Genomic DNA, 23,617 nt, shown 5'->3' with positions numbered 1-23,617 from the left:
GAGAGGTCGGTCTATATGGAATCTATATTTATTAATAAATATTGATCGGGAAAAAGGAGTGACGGCGTTCTTACGTTTCTTTTATGTATTTTTAAAACAGGAGATGACAGTGACACATATAATCGATTTGAAGGTCATAAATAATGGCTTTTCATTTTCATGTACATATTGATATAGTACATATCTCATCTATATATATGGACTAACATATGTAGGCATTTACTGAACTATGTACTTTTATACCTAAGGTAATGTTCATGTTTGTTTAAACATTTCTTCGACAGATGATAGGAAGTGGGCGAAAATATCGATTTTATATTTTTTCATAAAGAGAGTTCAGTCCAGAGTCTCTAGGTATTAAAACAAATTATAAAACTTGAGTTGATATAAAAATAATAAAGAAGATGACATTTTAAGTATACCTTGCGTACTGCCTAACAACTAATTCCTGAGGAAAGGTTAATTGACATCAAATATACAGGGCAATTTTGCTTTTAGACTGTTATTTGTTATTAAAGAGTAGATAAAGTTTGTAATGAATTTTAATACTACCACTATGAGCAAAGCAATGTCTATTATTGACTTATTTTAAAACTTAGATACTTAAGGACAAATTGGTTTTGACAAGAGTATAAAATTTGGAATTTTACACCACTTATAGGATATGTTTATACTAAAATTGTGTGTTCATATAATTGGCAGATAACTTCAATTTAAACTTGGCATTTCAATTTGGCCTCATCCCAAGGAAATCAACAACTGATCTTATTTTCACCCTTAAGCAGGGCATGGAAAAATGTCTAGAATCAAACATTCCAACTTAACATTTCTTTGTAGACTTTAAGGCCGCCTATTATAGCATATCCATTGTGCAACTATACCTATGAGAGTTTGGCATCCCAAATAAATTAACACGACCATGACAAATATAAAATGATAAGTTAAAATAGCCAGGTTGGTATTTATACCAATCAAAATTTATATTGGACCCCGACAAGTTGATAATTTGGCCTGCCTCCTCCTCATCCTGGTGTTGGAAGAACGAATCAAAAAGAGGAGCCATCGTCAACAGATCCAGCAAAATGCTGGCTTACGCAGACAACATTGGAATCATCGGGAGAACCGAAAAGGCTGTACACGATTGTTTAACCCAGATCGAGCAGGAGTTGGCGCTAATTCTAGAGGAGTCAACTACGAGAAAAAGTATCTTGAATTTAAAATAGTACAATCCTTCGAGTACCGTGGGTCAATAGTAGTAGTCAGTAACAAAAACAAGAAGAAATACGTGGTTGGCTGCTCAAAGCTAACAGAGCTTACTTAAGTCTTTCAAAGCCTTATAAATCCATATACCTTACCATAACTTCTAAGCTGCTTTTGTAGAAGACGATAATTAGCGCACACTCCCAGGAGGGGTCAGACCACATTGAACATTGCAATGACTGGGAAAGACAGAGTGTGGTAAGGCATTCCACATTCGAGTGGTATTGCCAGTACTTGCATATGGTTTTGAGTCCTGGGTGCTTAGTAAAGGGCACTCCGACCTAGAGGAAGTTGGCCCCTTATGAGAGAAAGAACCATTCTGGAGATGTTATAATCATGGACTGTATGCTACCTACGTGGATATCGTGGCAACAATGAAGCTGAGTAGACTCTGGTGGGATGGACTACTAGCTCGAATGATGGACTGCTAGCTAACTGAAGATGAATCAGTTCGGAAATTCTTTGTAGCACATTCAATGGTAGGCGACAGCTTGGCAAACCATGCATACACCAGCGAGCCCGAAGCCTTAAGGTGCGCAACTGTATAGCTTCGGCTCGCGATCGGTATAGATGGAAAGAATTGTTTAACCAGACCAGGCCAATAATGATGAAGATAATTTCAAAATGATAGTCGTAGTATAAACCATAAAGTTTTACTTGAAAATTAACTTAACGAAAATAGGATTTCTAATATTTTTTTTAAAAAGATTAGTAATTTGTTGTTCATTTCTTCAAATTATTTCCAAAACTTGAATTTGCCACCAATAGTTTTGTGCAAACGAATTTGACAGATTACATTTTAAGTACAAACGAAGTTTGTCAATTTTTTTGTTTAGTTTTGCCATAACTCAAAAATTGAATCTTTCTGAAATCCAACGTAGATTTTTATTTTATATAAAATAATTCCATTGTGTTGACACTTGAAATCTCGAAAAAAAAAACTAAGCAGGTATATTTTTAAATAGTTCGCTAAAATTATGGCTTTGATGTTAATGCCTCATTTCATATATATTTTTAAATATTTATATTTAAGAATTTTTATAAAGAAATAGCTAAAGGTTATGTTAGGTTAAAGTGGCTGCGGATTCAGAATCCACACAATTAGGCCTAAAATTGTAGGTCCCTTCCATTCCTGACAACAGTACTCAGACACAGGAATGGTTGAGAGTTGTAAGTCACTAGGCCCTGGTTCACAACGGACTGTTGAGCCACCCAATTAATTAATTAATTAGTCGAACCATTTTTAGCATTTTATAAAGCGAAGAAGATATTTGATATCCTTTTTAGCTAGTTCACTGGGATAATCAAAAGAGTAGATGAAGTTTGCATCTTAGTGAAAAAGCAGGGCAAGTGCAGAGAAGGTAAGAGATTTTTTCCTCTTCTTCCTCGTCCATACAGCTCCTTCAGAAGTCATTTGAGGATACACCAAGTCGTATAGTTTGTCAGCCAATAAGACAGTGTCCAGTAAGGACACCTATTAGGGAACTAATATGAAGTATGCTTTGAAATAACAAGTCTTTAGAGCGCTTTAGGTGCAGTGAAGGCCATATGAGTTTTGTCTCTGCGCAAGTCGGTAAATTGTGCCACGTGGAGTTTGTTATCGAAAGAGCTGTTTCTTTTAGCATAAGCTTACATGTAGCTATCGGTATACCTATCCCCTCCTTTTCAGGTGAAATAGACATGACAGTTGCATTTTTAGCGAGTTCATCGGCTCTACAATTTCCTGTGATGTCTCTGTATACCATCGGTATAACATTTTCCATCATTGAGATGATCTTTTAAAGCTATCTAGATCTGGTCTATATACCTCAGCGATGGGAGAGAAGTAAAGGTAGTTTTCATTCCTAAAGTTCTAAGACCTATTAGCCTAACATCATTCATTCTCAAAACTTTGGAACGATTGATTGATATCCATGTACTTAATAGCATTGATAAGAGACTATCGATGTCTCAGCATGCTTACTGCAAAGGGAAATCGGTAGAAACAGTCTTGCAACGTTGACACATCCGCTATCACTTCTGCTATGAAGACCCTGAACGTTGAATACTCACTCCGTGAGCTGATTAATCTTATGCTAAAAAGCAGGATTTTTGTGGATTTTTGTACGAAAAGGTCTGTCTTATATCCCTTGAGAGGGAAGGATGCAGAGTGGTTGCATATGCCGATGATGTTGCTATAGCCGTCCCAGGAGAACATCCTAATACACTGAGAGACCTCTTCCAAAACGCACTCAATATGCTCACTAGATGGGCTGATCACTACGGACTTAGTATTAATCCTCAAAAAACAGACCTCCCCCTTTTTACACGGAAATACAAGATTCCAGTAATTGTACCTCCTTCAATAAAAGGTGTACCACTAATTTTTACCAATGAAGCCAATAATTTTGGTTTGATATTGGAATATAGGAAACCTAATATTCAGGAAAGTCAGGCTGCTATTAAATCTCTTGACGGTGTCTAAACCAATAACTAAAAGTTATCAATAATATTTTTCATATTGAAAAATATTTTTGATTTCAAAATCTGTTTTTTGTTAAAGAGATTTTTAGTGGAAAGCCAATTTTGAACAAATTAGCTTGAAGTCAATATCTTTTTTCGTAAACAAGTCGGTCAATTCTATTTTTTTCAGAATTTTATCCGATGCCAAACATGTTATTCTTCGTTCCATAAAATAATTTTGGAGATTGAATCAATATTTGAGGTTACAAATATTTTTTAAAATTGTTTCATTTATAAAAAAAGAAAGTTATAGTTTAGTTAGTTTATATTTTTTGCAAAATTATATTGGTATTAAGTCACTTTATATAATATAAAATTTGATTGAAGTCACCAGCGCAGCGTTATTGGTTAGTGAGACATTTGGGGTCATCTAAAATATTCACATTTTTTTAAAATTGTTTTAGTAAGAAACCACTAACTCGATTTGTTTTGAAGTCCGTTTGCCTTTGTCTATGTTATTATCTGTTGAAGTTGAAGTCGACATCTAGACTGGTTTTTGAGGTATGAATAAAAGCTTCCCAAACGTACAGACGTTCAGTCATCTCTCTAAAAATCTTTGTTTAAGATTCTAGGGACCTTGAAACGTCAATAAATGTAAATACAATAATTTTCTAAAGGAATTGAATAAATATGTACATATATTAATATTTCGTTTTAAAGCTGTTATCTTTTGACGTGTATCATGTTAAAACTACTCTAATACTAAAATAAAGTAAAAAATCATGCTTCAATTAGGAATTGTAATAGTCAAAATTCACTTTAAAAAAAATGGTAAACATTTCGCTTTCGCAATTTCAAGAACAAAACACTTGAAAGTATTAAAGTACCTTCTGATCCGGAAACTTTGTGACTGGTGGAAAAATTTGATAATTTAAGACAGATGAGCATCTATAGATGCCTGAAACCATGTGCTTCATTCAAGGACAACTAAGATAGTAGTACGTGGTATTGACGACACCCCAAGTTTTTCAATTCAACCGACAGTACGAGCAACATTAATTCTTCACTAATTGGATTCTTGAATAGTATCAATCCTGTTTTTCATCGAAGAATTATATAATAAAGCCTTTATTTACATCCAGTTAATAAGAAAAATTGTCGCATTTCAGAATCGAAATGGCTTAACGTGCCACTTTTTAATTCAATTTTTTGGTGTCAATGAGTTTGGATCTTACTTATTCGAAATTAAGATTGGTGCAACTGTTTCGAGTACGATGAATAAATTACTCTACCCAGTTTTGATTAATTGTTTTATATAGCCAGCATTTTAAAATATTTATGTAAATGACTTTATTTTCAAGAATATTGCCCCAAGTTTCCACAAAACCAACGAAACAATGGTAATTTTTCAATTTGGGCTTTAGACGTGTAATTCAACGGATTTTCGAAATATTCTTGTCGCATTAAATATTTGCACCCCAATAAAATCGGTGAAGTTCATATAAATAAATATTTTTGTCAACATTTTTAATTTAATACACAAAATTTGTTGTTTTTTTGTTCAAATCTTAGCCAAGATCAAGCATGTGACAGTAAATAGTTGCTTCTACTGTTAATTGTTATCTTTTTACGACTTCTTCAGAAGAAACACGATTAAAATATATAAACCTAATTTATTATTCAAATACTATCGATGTATTTCTCACCCCCTTATCAGCAATGTGTTTTATTTATAGAAAAAATTAGCTTGAACTTGTTAGTAAAAAAGAAACGAAATAAAAATAAAATAATAACAAAAACGTGCATCAAAAATCAGTTGTTGAAAAGTAAAACCTGAACTTATAAATGTAAAAAAATATTTTGAATATTTGTACCAATAAAAAACATTAATTTTTATTATAAACTTAAACAACTGTAATGAATATATATACAAGCGACATGTTGACATTTTTTAACCTTAAACTGGGTACTTAACAATTCTAGAAAAATGTTTTGAAAGACGAACTTGTTTTATGGACCAATAAGTCCAAAGTCCAAAAATATTCTGATAGCTAATTTTAAAACTATTTTGTACACTTATTTTTCTAATAGAATATTAATTTCGTTTAAGAATTGAATTGAATTAATTATCTCAGATTAGATATGTTTATACGAAATAAAGATGCACTCTATTTAACATCTCTTTACATAGTCATGATAATCTTTACGCAATGATGAATACATACGACGTGCCTTTATTTGGTGGAGATTTTAATGCTCGTCATTAAAGTTTGGGAGATCCACAATAGTAATAGAAATATTTTAAAGAATTGTTTTAACAACGGGCCATACTTAAACCTTGACATTATATCATCATACAAACCAACTTATCCTAGATCTAACTCTTATTTAGATTTTTTTATTACATCGTCAACTGTGAATCCTGCTCGTTCACCTAATAGAACGTTAATATCCGGATTCTATAAGACCTTTGCAACGATCTCTGACCATTTCGCAGTTTCTTTCCAAGTTAACCTTGATGATTCTAATTCAATTATGATGCCGTTACTCACGTACAGAAGCTTCAAAAAGACTAACTGGATGGTGTTCCAAATTAGTCTTCACGACTCACTGTCTTCTCTCATTCTGCCAAACGACAATCTAAATGCAACAATTATGTCAAGTGTTTAATTTAAATGTATTTCAGAACTTACAAGGAAACTTATTGATCCACGTAAATTATGGCTTAGACAACGCAAAAGACTTTACCATCGTTATCTCAATAGAATGAATACTGAATATTGTGAACTCCAGTCAAAAACTCAGTGCATAAGTAAAATTATTAAGGAAAATGTAAACCTCGTTTTTAATAATTCCCTTAACTCCAGATTGAGTAATATTACGTCTTCACTTTATGCTTTTAAAGAAATTGATATAGTCACAGATCGCAAAATTTTCGGGATATATTCCCTATTCGAATCTTTTATTCACAGTCGAAGTTTAGTGCATTTAAGGATTTTTACTCCACTAATTATTCCGAAATAGCAACAGATCACCCTAATTTTGAAAATGAAGTAATCTCCACTGTAAATTTGTTTAGAGAAACCAATTCTGAGACTTTGACAACATTTTGATAAAATAACATTGCGTTTTCTTTAGGAACACCGTTCACTTCTCCAAACATTGTCAATGTCTATAGATCATCGCTTAATAGCAAAAAGTCCTCAGTCAATTATAACATTTCAAATTTTATTTTAAAAAAATGTCCGTTTTCTCTGGACACTGTGTTATCAATTGTTTTTAACCAGTTTATTAATAATGGTTACTTTCTGACATCATGGAAACAGGCAAAGTTCTTACCAATATCAAGTTGAGAGATTGACAGCTTTCGACCGATCTCGCTTCTTTCAAACATCGTTAAGCTTTTTGAACGGGTGCTGGCTAATCTCTTAAATACGTTAGTGAACATGAAAACATCATTCCAAGAAACCAATTTGGTTTTAAAAAAGGCAACTCCACTGAACATGCATTGCTTCATTTCGAAGAAAAAGTAGTTTACAATTTTAGGAATGAAATCTGTACTGTGTGCTTGAATGTTCACCTTGAAAAAGCGTTCGATTCGCTTTAGCACTTTGGTCTAATTTTTAAACTCATCCAACTGAATTTTCCGAATTGGATCTGGCTCTCCAGATTAGGGGTTGCGCCGTCGGGTGACTTCCTGGCCATGTACAAATATTACAAGCCTCGGATACGGAAGGATTCACTGTTGACAACCTTCGCAAACGAATTAAGGACAACGAACTTTGGATCTGTACTGGAATTTTTGGTGTCTTAACAGAGCAAGTGCATACGAACAATTAAACTGCTGCAAGGCAGATATTACCGCTATTTAAGAAGTACGTTGGGATGGACCGGGCAAACGCAAACCAAAAGACTTTCATGTATACTACGGCGACTGCTACAGAGAACAAAGGTAGCGGCGTCTATTTGGGTGTGGATTTGTTGTTGGAACTAGACTCAGGCAAAAAGTCTTGAGTTTCAACAGTGTGAGCGAGCGCATCACGACAATCCGCATCAAGGCTAAATTCGCCAACATAAGCCTAATATGTGTTCAAGCCCCAACAGAGGAGAAAGTTGAAGACATAAAAGACATATTCTTCGAGCTTTTGGGCAAGACATATGGGCAGTGAGAGAGACTGCCATGCCCTTTTCGGATCGAGTCTCTAATAACCTCTTAAGGAGTCTTAAAGTCCAGAGCCAGAGCTGCTCGCAAGCTCTACGAGTAGAAGAGAAGAGAGGAACATCGGCTTCTTAAATGAAAAAAAGAGAGCATGAGAAGAGCGTCATCGAGAGGAATGTCACAACAGGAATGAGTTTCGTAAATTTCACCAAAAGGTAAAAAAAAACCTCCCAAGGATACCAACCATGAACCGAAGCCTGCAAAGACGATCAGGGGAACATCGTAGTAGAACCGCAGTCTTTTTTGAGAATATGGAAAGACCACTTCTCCAAATTATATAACGGCGCTAACGAAAAAAATTCAGCTGTAAGGAAGATAAAACCACTCAACCTAGGCTACGCATATCAACAATTCCGCCTACCCGACTTTGACGAAGTGAAGATAGCTATACCTTAACTGAAGTCAAACAAAGCTGCTGGAGCTGATGGCGCCACTGCCGAACTATTTAAAGCAGCAGGCGATGACTTGGTAGGGAGCATGCACCAACTCATCTGCAAAATATGGTCGGAAGAAAGCATGCCCGATGAGTGGAATCTCAGCATAGTGTGCCTGTTGAGCTTAATAGTCATCCAGCCATTAAGTTTACAGCGGCTGTTAAGTTTGACAGTTTTCTGCAAACGTGTCATGAACTTGACAGCGACGTTTTTAAGACGATTATTTCCGGACTCAACTTTTGGTCACTTCTTTACCAGCCGACAACGTGTCCAGTTCTTTCTTTTTTACTCAACCTAATTAACTATCTAAATTTATTTGAATTGTCTTATTGAATTAATAAAGTATATGAATTGAAATTAAATAGTATTCGATTTATTGCACAATCATTATACATATAACGAATCATATTAGTGCCCGATACATTAGAAAGGAGATCCTCTAAACTGCGCCAACAGTGGCATTAGTCTCCTTAACATTGCGTATAAGATCCTCTCTGCCGTATAATGTGAACGTCAAAAGCTATTCGTGAACAACCTGATTGGTCCTTATCACTGCGGCTTTAGCACAGGAAAGTCCACTATCGACCAAATATTAACATTACGGCAGATCTTGAAAAAAACACAGGAGCTTCAAATCGATACCCACCATCTCTTTATCGATTTTAAAGCTCAGTATGACAGTATATATGGGGAAGATCTCTACAGAGCAATTTTTAGTTTTGTCATCCCTGTCAAACTTCCGTTTGTGCAGATTGACGATGGAGAATGCACGCTGCTCTATCAAGGTCGGAAAAGATCTTACCGATGCATTTGATGTCGAAAAAGGTTTTAGACAAGGGGATGCACTGTCATGTGACTTCTTCAACATCGTTCTGGAAAAAATTGTGCAAAACTCAACCGTCAACACAATCTTCCAAAGGTCCATCCAAAAACTCGGATACGACGGTGATATTCATATAATTGGAAGATCAAAGATGGTATTGAAATAATTGGAAGATGAAAGCGTGATGTCAGTGGAGCGTTTTTGAGCATTGTGACGGAAGCGAAGAAGATGGGTTTAGTGGTCAATGAGGGCAAGACCAAGTATATGCTGTCATCAAAAAAGGAGATTTAACAACGACGTCTAGGACAAAACGTCACCATGGACAGCTATAACTTTGAGGTAGTTAAGGACTAAGTCTACCTAGGCACCGCTATTAACACAGACAACGCCACCAGCGCTGAAATTAAACGAAGAATAACTCTTGCAAATCGCTGCTTCTTTGGACTTAGAGTGCAATTCAGTAGTAAAGTCATCTCTCGAGCATCTTAAATCACCATCTATAACACACTTGTCATCTCGGTTCTTATTCATGGCGCTGAGGCCTGAACCGTGTCAAAGAAAGATTAGAGCGTCTTAGGATGCTTCGAGACAAAAATACTTCGGTTGATTTTTGGTCCCGTACGCATAGATGGAGAATGGAGGAGAATATATAACGACAAACTGTACGGGCTGTACAGCGACACTGACTTAGTTAACAGAATTAAAATCCATCGGCTTAGATGGCTTGGTCATGTAGAGCGAATGGACATCAACGCTTCACCCCGGAAGGTCTTCCAATCTAATCCCGAGGGACGAGGGTAGAGGAAGACCGCGTCTCAGGTGGCGCACCTACATATGCAGGTAGGTAAAGACCTCAACCAATTGTAGACAAATAGCTATAGTAACATTTTTATTTAATTGAGTTATTATTAACATTAAATTGACAGAAATAGCGAAAGCTACGATTTTTCTAGAATCTAATCCAAAGTGAATTTCGTGATTGCAATCAAAATAGACAATCTGCTATTTTAATGAAATCAATGTGCATATCGACAAAATCAAAAAATGTTCTATAAATAACTAAATTTGTTTGTTTTAATTTATTTATTGATTTTTTCGGCGCTAAGCGGTTTTAATTTATATTAAATTAAGTCACGAAAATCAACGAAATAATCATGAACATAAAAAACAAAGGTACTCGTATCTTGAATTTTTTTTTTAATTTTATTATGGATGAATGTATATGCTACATGAATATAAATTAAGCTATGAATATTATTTTGACTGTTGATTATTAGAAACAAATTTGGTGATTCTGATTCAATCATTCAACGCTTCAGTGATTATGAATTTATTTGTATTCTTTGCAAAATAATGACAGCACGATGAGTCACAGTCATGAAATAAGTTACGTACTATTCATTAAAATATCTGATTATTTTCCAATTTATTAATTTTTGTTTACAAATTTCATTCAGGAATATCACATTTATTTTGAAATATAAGAAATCGCAATGTTTTTCAATGAGAATAAGTAAAAGTATTACCCAAACTAAACTAACTATTTACACGGTTGTTCGAAAATTGTCTTTGTTTCCTTGCGAATTTTCAAAATCTTTTACCACCTTCACTATTACTCCAAAACTGTCAATTGATTTCTACATGAATAAGATTTCGACAAAATAAGGAAAGTAGAAATATCATCAAAAAAGCTTTTCACAAATGTTTTCGGTTTCAAAAACTGTCTTAACATAGACTAAGGAGGAGGTTAAATAATTGACACTGTAACCAACTGACCAATACCTGTTGTTCCTTAAAAAATCTAATTAATAAGCTTGCTTATGTTTACATATACAATATTTTAAGTCTTTCACTTGAAGTTATGTTAAATTATGTAGTGTAAGGTCAATATCCATATTTTTATGGTCAGTTAAAATGAACATTCAAAATAAAACGTAACTATGAAAAATAAAATCAATTTGCCAAAACCATGAAATTGTGTACTAGGTCAGTTTATTGCATGATTCCACTAGACTTATGCCCTTGAACATTGGTCTTGAATTTTGAAAGAAATATTATTATTTCTGTTTTATTCTAAAAGAAGAAAAAAAAACCTTGCTTGGGTTTTAATTTAGAAGGTTGGGGTTGTATGACATGGAGGCATTTTCTTATTTATTTTTAAAGAATATCTTAAACAATGAATGGGTGTGCTTTTGTGTTCTTATCACACGAATAGAATGAAGGTTTTGTGTGCCTGCCTACATAGAAGCTTATGAAAAATTGGGTTTTAGACCTTTTAAAAAAAAAATAATTATATCCAATATCTTAAAAAATATTATTTATGGTTCGTTAGACACGAAGTATTTATAAGTACATTTTTAATTCTATTTGAGTATACTTAAATGAAGACAATTAATTAAGCTATCAAAATAGCTTTTTAAGGTTTGCTCACATTGGTATCATTTGGGGTTACTTATTTTGACGTTTCCTATTCCATCTCGTTCTCATCTTACTCTCAAAGAGACATTCATTTTTGTTGTTATAAGCAAGAACAAGATATAATGAAAAGCTACTAAAGAGACCAATGCTAACATAGCCTAATGTGATATTTCACTATGACACTTAGAAATGTCATTTATACGTGTAAACAATGTAATTGGCCAGTTTATATTTCTGGGATTTCTGGTTAGGAGGATTGACAGACTTGGAAAATGAAATATAAACACAATTCGCTTTCCATTCTTCTGATCCTTTTTGAATTGTATCGTAGATAATTCTTGAAAAATCGAATCAAACAAATTTTGTTCTCAGATTTTTGAAAGCAAAAGTATGCGTGATTTATGAACTGCATTTGTTCTAAGTGTACGATGGATAAGGCTCAGGTAGACCTATTATTCGCTAGTTTGCTTCTGGGACAATGAACGCTATCCCAACTGATTATTCTGGTGTCACTGTCTAGCAGAACTTAGGACGAATGTAAGTTTCAGTGGTAAGATGCTTTCTTTGGGAAGAACTCGGACACCTCCACTTCATTCTAAAACCATTTCCCATCTTTAAAACTTCAATGATAATGTCAACTTTGATAAAGTTTAGAAAACTGAAAGTAAACCTATATGAGAGTTCAAGATAATTTTATACCATTTATTAATTTTAAACTTGTTCTTTTTCTTTGAAACAATACTTTTTTTTATTAGAGTTTTGCAAAAATTAAAATGGATTACATCAAAATAAAGAAAACCTTATTCAAAACAATAAAAACTGCGGAAACGTGTAGCCTGGGTCAATTGCATTTCTTTCAGAAATTGAAACAAAAGTGCAATCAATATGGTTTCACTTGTCATTGTTGTGCGCGACAACAATCATTTAGTCTCGAAGTTTTTGTTTTTTGTTGTCTTCTATGAGGTATAAGCTTTAATAGTCTTCGCCTTGAATAATTTGTAAGACGCAAGGCGGAACTTAAGTGCAATATAGGTACAATACATATATACTATGAAATTATAGAAGAAAAACGCGTTTTTGCTTTTGGTAACCTTCTTATGTCTGTTATTGATTTTTAGATTTTCCTTAAGTTTTGTTATATTTTTTTTTGCACTTTGAGAAAACTTAAAATTAAATGTTAATATGGACTGTCTTCGTTTTAATAGAAAAAATTATTTTTCTTGAGCATAAGAAACTGTCAATAGTAATCGTATTATTTATTATTCCACATTTATTTTATAGTTCTTATTTCAATTGATGCATGCACACATTTCTTTAAGAGACAAAAAATAGAAGGATATGCTTATTGTGCTTAATTAAAGGAGACATTTTTACCTTGGAAGTCATTTTAACTTGCGATTGAAGTATTGAAATGGTATAAGCTTTGAATTCGTTACACAAAAATGAACTTGAGATGTTAACTAGACTTGACACTATCATGAATTGTAAGTGGAAAGACTTCTACTTACTACTTACGTTTTTCAAAAGTTTCCATGTGACGACGTTTTTTTTGGTTTTTTAATCATTGCTAATAAACAAATTCTAAGAGCCAAAACCACATTCACTAAAAAAATATGATTTGAAATGTTAACACAAAAAAAGCACCGAATTTTTTAGTTTTTTAAACTATAGATCGATGATTTTGATTCGGCTTAAAAAATTATTGTTAACTCCTTTTTTTTAAGATAATTTGTATGATAACATAAACGCTGCAAAGGTTAAGACTTTAGCATCATACAAATACTCAAAGCTTTAAGGCAACAAATTGATTATCCGAACTCAGACTCTTTTTATTTTTGATCAAATTTTCTTCTATTTATTCTGTTTAAGGATTGAAGTATGTACTTTCAAATAATTTTGAATAGATTATGAAAAAATCTTTTAGACAAATACTAATTGGTGTACATGTACATGGTATCAAGACTGCAAAAGAGGCACTTTTTTTCAATCGAGAATTCCCTTTGGGGGTTCACACCTTTTACAAGTTAAGGAAAAGGCTTGGAATTTGGAATCCTTCAGGAATTTAGGCAGGTGTTTCCTAAAGCCAAGCCGTTAAACAGAAATGGTCCCTCATCGATTATATATAAACTTTTGTTTCGGTTGTCAACTGGAGACAATTTATTATGTTAAATACTACCATTTAATTTACGTAATGTGGTTATGACGATTAGAAATGTCAAAATGTAACATCTGGTGGGACAGATTGGCCGTATAGGTAAAATAAACTAGTATTCGTATTTTTACGACTACATCAATGCTATTCCCTGAAGTTAACTTAATTGTATCCCAAAACACTTAAAGCATAACAAATTAAATGTTTTATTGCAGAAATAAAAATAAAAACAAGAAAGGGGATTGCTCATTTTATAAGGGACATCCGGCCCGGAGTGTACACGAATGAATTTGGTATCAAATTAAAGGTTGTTCTAAGACGGATATATCTGCAAAAATGTTTTGTCCATAACTCATGGGAGATCCGAGATATTTGAGATTGAAGTTCGAAATGTCCAACCATTAAAAATCAGCACTTTTTCGACATAAATGCTAATATCTTTGGATATAGAAAAGCTAGGAAAATAAAAAAAGTATTAAAATAAAGGTGTCAAAAATATCTTTCAAATGAAACTAAAATTACATTTCTATGATTTATATATTTTGAGTTATTTTGAATCAAACCTTTGAAAAACAGCATTTTTTAGGCAAACTTTTGTACAGTAATATCTTTTAAAATTCAATGATGATATTAATTTTTTTTGGCACCAATCAGTGGCTTAGTTTACAACCTTTATTTTCATATATAATTTTTTAGAGTTTCTTCAACAAATTATTCATTTTGCCAATAATAATTCAAAAATATGCTCCTAAAATACAAAAAAAAATCTTATACCTAACACTAAAATAAAAATAATTCTTATAGTACCTAATAGTGGAAAAATTAAAACAAAAACTAAATAATTCTTATTAAAGTGGTGGAAATACTTGAATAAAAAAAGAAGTTGTTATCACAATATCGACAAAACAAAATTCAATTAATTCAAAGAAAAATAATAAGTAATTATAAACTAAATAATATAAAATAAATAATTTTAATGGCAATGGGTTTAGCAAAACATAATTCTTATCTGAATCATAGGTCACTAAAAGGTTGTTTAAAAATTGAGAAGGGGTCTTAAATTACTCTCATATCTTGTCCAACTTAAAAACCATATTATGGTCATAACATGAGCGCAGCATCCAACCGTTCGTTCGTTTCTTTGCACTTGGGAACTATTTAAGTTACTTGGATTTTCAATAAAAGTTGAATCGTAATCCATTTTTGTCAAAAAACATATTTTAAGAAGAAATCACATAAAAAACCAAATATCAACTGCATCAAACCAAAAAATATAACGGAAAAAAACTTATTGACAGATATTTAATAGTGTGAGTGGTTAACTCTTTTGCTGTATGTTAAACTTATACAGCTCACATGCTACTCTTCTAACATTATAGTGTTAGGTATAATTTTTTTTGTATTTTAGGAGCATATTTTTGAATTATTCTTGTCAAAATGAATAAATTGTTGAAGAAACCCTAAAAAATTATATATGAAAATAAAAATTGTGAACTAAGCCACTTAATGGTGCCAAAAAAAATTAATATCATCATTGAATTTTAAAAGATATTGTTGTACAAAAGTTTGCTAAAAAAATGCTGTTATTCAAAGGTTTGATTAAAAATAATTCAAAATATATAAATCATAGAAATGTAATTTTAGTTTCATTTAAAAGATATTTTTGACACCTTTATTTTAATACTTTTTTGATTTTTCTAACTTTTCTGTATCCAAAGATATTAGCATTTATGTCGGAAAGTGCTGATTTTTAATGGTTGGACATTTCGAACTTCAATCTCAAATATCTCGGATCTCCCATGAGTTATGGACAAAATATTTTTGCAGATATATCCGGCTTAGAACAACCTTTAATTTGATACCAAATTCATTGGTGTACACTCCGGGCCGAAAATGAGCATACCCCTTTATAATAATTCTAAACAATAATTATTGGTAAGGGATGTTTTTAGGATGTACAAAAATACATAATTTCTAAATATATACATTTCGTTATTTCAAGACGCTAGTGTTCCTGGCTATTATTTGAAGTGTCATAATTATGGTAGTTCAAACTAAGTCAATTTCTGCGCTTTACAATAATAGACGATAAACATTTGCAGAGACTAAAAGCGTTACTTATGTCATTCTGCATCATCAAAAATCACACGCAGTCGTCGGAAATATTACTGATGCTGAATATTTGAATTTATATATTTCCCGGATATTGCAGCAATTCAACCTGCCATACTGATTTCTTTGGCTTCGAATTAAGATAATGATTTTAACAATATGTGGTTTAAGGAATTAAAGAATCGACAATACTGAAATTAGAATTAATTGTTTAGCAATCAAAAGTCTGTTAACAAAAACTCAAAGTAAAATACAAACACAACATATTTCCTAATTGCTTGCACTTAAAGAATTATAAGTACCAAAAACTATTTTTGGTACTTATAATTCAAGTACCTTGTTATTCCAGGGGGACGTAGGAGGAATGACACCCACTCCCAAGTATTTTTTTTAGGAATTATCTTGAAATCAATCTAATCGTATTACATTCATAGACATGATCGTCATTATATTTTATATTATTTCTTAAACGTACAATTTATTTTTTTTAGTGCTTTCTACATTGCTTTTTTATTATTATTGTTGACGGGCACTCAAGGGGTTATTAAAACCCTTAACATGTTTAAAGTTTAAACACAGTGCGAACATTAGGAAAACAGGGAAGGATGAAAGAGAAGATACCGATGCACATTGGGCTTAAAGTTTTGAATGTTAAAATGATAGGGAAAAACAGAGTTGGGTAAAACATTTCACATTCTCGATGTGCAGTTAAAAAAAGAATCTCTATACATGATAGTACGTCCGAAACTGAGTTTAAGGGTAAGCTGATGAGCATTCCTAGAAGTACCAGCATTACGGCTGAATTTTTTGAGAAGGGGAATGCAACTGGCTAATTGTACAGAACACAGTTTATTAAAATATCGGCAGAACAACGAAAGGCATGAAACACTACAGCGCGTGTTCGAGTGACGTAATTTTTTCAGTTGTAGTTCCGTCGAGTATCATTTTTAAAGCTCTTTTTGGGATCCTGTCCAAATATGGGAGTTTTATTCGAGTTTTGGATGAATGAAGGCTCAGATGAGAAGGGTTAAAAAATGTGTTGCACCCTTGGAGAAATGATCTGTGATCTGTGATACACATACCGAGTACTGAACGTTGATTAATTTTTGTATGCAAATGCTACTCATGGATAACGGCATCGGGTGTGGGTTACGCTTTAACGACAGGTCGCAGCATTGAAGTTTTGAAGCGGTTTATAATTCCCCATTAAACAATGCTGTCGAGATCGGCATTTAATGAGCTTATCATACGGTGCCGTTGAAGTTCCACATCCGAAGGACAAGGATATGAATCTAGAAACGAATATGAAAAGCTGAGAGTATTGTCGTCAGCGAAACAGTTTAATAGATTAGAAGTGGCAGACAAGAGATCATTTATAAAGATAAGGAAGAGAGTTGGATAAAAAACGGAGCCCAGGGGAACACCTGCATTTATTTTATGAATTTCAGACTTGAAACCATCCAATACAACTTATATTGAACGGTTAGAAAGGTAATTTCTAATCCAACGAAGAAGGGATTCATCAATACCAAAAGGACGCATTTTCGGTAAGAGAGCTTGGTGACAACCTCTATCAAATGCAATAATCTTACTTTCTCCAAAATGGTGTAAAGATTTGTTCCACGGTTCGGTGAGATGCACCATGAAATCACCAGTGGACCTATTGCTAAGAAAGCCATACTGTCGGTCATTAAGATGCTTCCGTTCTTCCAGATATTTCTTAAGCTTTAAATTAATCAGCGTTTCCTTGAACTTGGAAAGAAGGGACGTAAGTGCAATTGGACGATAGTTTGAGGGGGAGGATGATTTGCCTTTTTTAGGGACAGGCTGGACAAATGCAGTTTTCCATCCACTCGGGAAGAGACCTGAAGAATAGGACAGATGGATGGATGGACGATAGTTTGAGGGGGAGGATGATTTGCCTTTTTTAGGGACAGGCTGGACAAATGCAGTTTTCCATCCACTCGGGAAGAGACCTGAAGAATAGGACTGCTTACGCAGTGGTTTTGCCAGCGTTGAAGACAAATCCGGGCCAGCGGATTTGTGTATGTCAAGGTTTTTCAGTACTTTTGCGACTTCACGAGTGCCAATCAATCGAGCTTACATACATAGGGAGTGTCATTGTGGACGAGCGTTGTAACCGATGATGACGTGGTGTGTTGTACGTTTTTTTACAAATTACCAGAAATTTTTACTACCTTTAGGACATTGTAGTATTTTTTTCCTCAATTTCTGGTCATGCAAAAATTTTGTTCGTCGAATTTAAGCGTTACTTTCTAGCTTGTCTGAACTTATTCCGGTTTTCCTCAGTGGGGTTGGCTTTGTAAATCCGGAAACTTACCTAATAACCTCTTTACAGCTCGAATCAAACCATGAGTTCACTTTAGGTCTGATCCCTATTCGGGATACAAATTTTAATTTCAAAAAGTCCTACTTTTAGGTGAGGACTGAACCAAGAACACAATATATTAATAGGAAATCCAGAACTATTTCAATCGCGCCACACAAATTCACCAACTTTATACCAATGAAGGATCATATGAGCCATAAGGCTTATACAGTTCAGTTGTATAAGCAAAGATTTCATCTACAGATTCATTAATAGTTTAACGATATTCACCAGAAAGCGGTTTGTCTGTCAAAATACTAAAACTAAAATTTTTGTAATCCTAATGGTATTCAAAAAAATTTTAAATTTCGAAAAAAAACTAAAGTAATGCTTTAAATTATTTTAATATGTCCTTTTCTGAGAGAAAAGACAAATATTTAGATTTTTAAAAAGAAACTTTAAATAATTGATTTTTAATTTGATATTATATTTTGAGAAAACAGATTTTTTAATTTTCTTAACACAAATTGAAGTTGCCTTTAAATTCCTGAAACTCAACTTCAATTCTATCTTATTTTTTTAGACTCACATAAAGAGTGTTATGCTTTCTTAAAGTATTTTATTAATTCTTCTATTGACTTTCTTTTTAATTCTTTTATTGACTATTTAAGATCTTAATAAATTGAAGAAATTCACTTTTTGAGGTGAATTTGCATTGAATGCTTTAGAATTGAGATTTAAACATGAATAACAAAAATACAAATGTCTTAAAAACAGCAAAAGTGACACTTTCGTTAAACTAATAGCTAATTGATACTTAACGTACTATTCATATCTATTAATTAAAAACATAAAAGCTTTGAACCTCACTTAAGAAAAAAAGTGATTCTGTAACGTGTAGTTTGTGAGTGCTACAATAAAGTTTCTTCCAAACTTATTTGCTTACCTCAGTTTGTTGCAGCTTAATTTAGAGAAATAATGTACCTTAATGCATCAATTTCCTTAAAAGTAAGAACCAAACATTTTTCCCTTTACAACTTTTAAGTTTTGTTGACTCCTTTTTGATCAAACTTTTTTCAAAAGGTTCACGCAGGACAGTCTTTTTTTAGAATTGATGGTCTAAAATCAGCCAAAAACAAGCTAAGCAATTCATAAGAAATTCTGTTTTATTTTTTAGGAAAAATATGAATTTTTTGACAAGCTTTTTTATTTTCTAGCCATTTACATCGTTCTTTGCATTTATAGAATGGGAAACAAGAACAGAAATGATTCTTTTTTTGGAAAAAACTACGTTTCAACAAATTTCTAATATTTTTGAATGAAATTCACCCAAAACTCCTCTAAACGATTGTATACTAGCTTTTAAATAAGGCATATTAAGAAAATTGTTGGAATCTTCGAATGCTTTTATGTGTCGTCCAAATTAAATAGTTAGGCATTGCCTTGGTGGACAACAGTCTTCTAAAAAAAAAATCTAATAACTAAAGTAGTCACTTCAGCCCTTGAAATATAAACATAAATGAAATTAATTTTTTCAGCTTTCTTTACAGAACGTACAACATTTTTAAGCGATGCCCAAATTCTCTTCGTTATGTAAAGTGTGTGACACATTCCCCCTTTTGATTAAAAGTCTGGATCCGCAATTGGTATAGTGAACGATTGCAACTAGGAAATTCTATAGAATGGTAATCCAATAGTAAACTAAAGTTTGTCGTAAAGTAAAAACATTTGTCAGATCATTCAGTGATCTGACAACAGCAACAGCTGTCAAGAAGCTTGAGGGAAATGCATCTCAATAAAAAAAGGGTCTGTTATGCATCTTGCTCATGAGATATGAACCGAGAATTGTGGATGTTCGCATCTTTCATTCACTTTTCATTCACATGAGCTTTATTTTTATTCGCAGACAGCGATGAATTGTCAATTTATAATCAGTTGAGTGCGAACAATTAATTTGTTGCAGTGTGGATGGTATGTGGAACGTGAATAGATTTTGACAGTTCGTAGCAACCACAACACAATTCGTTACTAACAAATTGTTTTTACAAAATTGTGTTGTTTTAGAGAACAAAATGGACATTTTATTATCTTAACATACAGAAGTGTCAATTGGTTTCTTATAATTTAAATGTGTTTTTGTTTGAAATTGAATTTTTGAAATGTGTTAAATATCGTGTGTTCACGCATTCGATGTTCGCTCTCATATGCAAGGCCCTTTAGCTGATTCAATTATAGTACCTTTGTTTAGAAGATTAATTATATTTATACATATGACAGATAAAATATGATCAACAACTGTCAGGTGTCTCTAACAATTGACAATTCTAAACATTATTTATTATTGGCTAGCAATGACGTTTCTGACGTTTTTGGGACACAAAATTGACATTTGTTAAAATATTTGTATTGACACTTGTTAAAATATTTGTATTGACAGTATTCTAAAATCTGACCCTCGTCTGTAATTAGCTTAAGGCCTTAATAGAAATTTAAAAAAAAATCCACTTATTGATACAAGAAGGTAACTAAAGCTGTGTCTACATGATACAAACAGTTCAGGACACATTGTTTAAAAAACATTTCGATTGGTTTAAAAACCCCTTTCACAAGCTTTGTTAAAAGATTTCTGAAATGTTTTATTCGTTTCCCAATTTTGTATCAATGTTTTCTTATTGATTTTATTTCTTCCTCATCTCCTTTATTATAATGTTTATTTTTGGAAATGTTTGATCGCCTATTTTGATTTTAGTTTTAAAATGTTCGTCAAGTAGAATATTAATTTAATGAACTCTTGTTGCTTTACACTTTTCGCGGCATTAAATGTCAAACAAATATTTCAGAAACGTTTTCTGTCTCTAAAACGTTGTTCAAAGGTTCCATATATATTTATGAAATGTTTCAAATTTTTTTTTTAACCTAAAAATGTAAAACTTAAAGCTTTCATTCATTATGAGAACATCTAGGTCTTAAATTTAAAAAAAAAATAGAAAACAAAACTTACCTAGTACACGCTAAACCACCGAGGCACTCCAGGGTTGCCAACATTCACACTATAGAGTGAAACATCTGTAAACACCATCCACAATGAAGACAATATATGTTGACATAAATTTGTTGTTTATTTATTTACATTCAGTTGTATAGTAGTAATCCACACCGGAGATATTATTTAAAAATTAAAAACTTTTAAATTCAATATAGTTTTTTTTTATTTTATGTTATCTAAGTTGTAATAACTTCCAGATGCAAATATTCAAAATTTAAAGTAAAAAACAAAATATACACAAGAGAAAACACTTTGTTCTAACACCGCACGTTGAACTTTATAATAATTATTAAATGCTATATTTTTTTTGTGGATTTAATATTTATTTCTGTACATAAACTTTTTAGAATTATAATCTTTTTTTTGTTTTGTTTTTGTTTTAATTAATTAACCGAAAATTCGCTTTAATTATGTTGTTTTGTGTGTTGTTGATTGGCAATTCAAATAATTTTAATTTTTTGGTTTAATTTATTTTCGATGCTAGAATTTTTGTTATTTATTTTATGTATATATAATTTATTTATGCTTAACGATATGTTTAATTAATTTAAAATATTTGTTTTCTATTCTTATTTGTATTAACACAAATAACGAACATTTCTTTTTTTATTTAAACACTAAATGAAAACAGAATACAGGCACATTGATTGTGTTTAATATTTTATTTTTATATATTATTATAAATAAAATTTAACTTTACACATTTATAAATATTTTATTATATTATTATTATTATTATGATAACGGCTTTATATTATTTATTTATTTATTTTTAAATATGCACTATTTTTCGGTTGCTTTTTGTTGTTATTTTAATCTATTCGAAGCACTATTTTATTATATATTGAATATTATTTAATTATTTATCATATAAGTATGATTTTCTTGTTAAATATTATTTAGAATTGGTTTTGAAATATTTATGTAATTTGAAATACACTGGTTTAGTATTTTGGATTTTTGTTGTATTTTAGGTAGGTATATCTTCCAACTATAATATTCTACAATAAATATTCACTGGTGGTACGATATTAGTTGGTTGTTCTGAATTGTTTGATTAGATTGTACCTCATGCTGCCTTGAGAAAAAAAAATAAACAATTTATGTTTTGTTGTTTTTTTAAGAATGAATCTTAATAATCTGCGTCCTTCAAATGCACCACGCGGCAAAAAGTTAAAAAGAAAAAATCAACAAACTTCAATACAGAAAATGGATACGTAACGTGACGAATCGTGGACGGGACACACACATACACACTAAAAAGGACTAAAAAAAGAAGAAAGTCGACAAAACGACGAAAATAACATAAGTTACTATGACACTGTTTACATACATCTTATCTAACGAGTTACTCATTAAAAACAGCGACGACGACAACGAACGACAAAAAGGACGATGGTGATAGAGGTACGCATATGTGACGATGATGATGATATGTTACTACAAAAAGGATAACAAAACCAAAGCATATAGGTACATCAGAGTTACAGTTAGGTCACTACGGCCATGTATATAGCGCAATGATAAGGATAACAACAGCAAAATAAGGATACACGAGTTCAAGATACACCAGATACACGATATACGAGCAAACGGATACGGAAAAGGACGAGCGACACAGAAAATCGACGACAACGATAGATAGCTAAAAAAGATAAAGAAAGATAGATTGATAGATAGATAGTTAAAAGAGACAGAGAGAGAGCGAGAAAATCCTTGCTGCTTGAGCAATGAGCATTTTTTATGAGCAAAACTAAAGCCAAAGGATGTTGTTTAAAAATTAACAACAATTTTCTGAGAATAAATCCTCCTTTTGGAGAGGAGCAAACCAAACAGAGCGCGAGAAGAGAAAGGCCGAGAGAGCGAGAGTTGAGCGATATTTAGGAAAGACAGAAAAAGCTCGCTCTTTATCTCTCCACAAAAAAAATATAAAAGAAGATAATAATCAGCGCAATTTCCTTTCCAACAGTCTCAATTTATAAAATTGTAAGGATTTTCCTTCTTCCACATTTTTTTTTGTTCCTTGTGCTGCTTTGAGATTTTATATCTTTTTATTTCGATGACACATGTATCTCTCCCGAATTTATTATTCATTTAAATAAAAATCCATTAGAATTTGAAAATATATTTCCTGTTTCTTTGTAATTTCTCTCCTATGTGGTAAAATGGAAATGGGAAAAATGTCCTTTTTTTCTTTCCTTGCTTTCATATCACTTCGAAGCTAAAGCCGTTTGCTCGTGGCTGGTCGTGGCTCTGGCTTTGGCTTTGGGTCTGTTTCGTCGTTCGTTCGTATGTAAAGCACAGTGCCCTAGTTTTTCCACCGCACACACACACACACACACTGATACACAAACTCACATTCACTCTCTCATACAATCAGGT

The 23,617-nt window shown here is 32.3% G+C and overlaps 1 protein-coding gene across 1 annotated transcript in view; it reads right to left on the bottom strand.

The window, feature by feature from the left end:
• Positions 1–21,863, bottom strand: part of LOC129954266 (calcium-activated potassium channel slowpoke) — a 241,096-nt gene extending 219,233 nt beyond the window's left edge. Inside the window, exon 1 of the mRNA XM_056068084.1 lies at positions 21,191–21,863. The gene's annotated coding sequence lies outside the window, so the exon portion shown is untranslated. The remainder of the gene's footprint in view (positions 1–21,190) is intronic.
• Between the last annotated feature and the right edge of the window lie 1,754 nt (positions 21,864–23,617).

The sequence above is a fragment of the Eupeodes corollae genome, chromosome 1 (assembly GCF_945859685.1).
Source record: "Eupeodes corollae chromosome 1, idEupCoro1.1, whole genome shotgun sequence".
Taxonomy (NCBI): Eukaryota; Metazoa; Arthropoda; class Insecta; order Diptera; family Syrphidae; genus Eupeodes; species Eupeodes corollae.
The sequence above is the reverse complement of the archived record's forward strand: the minus strand, read 5'-3'. Positions and strand labels throughout refer to the sequence as shown.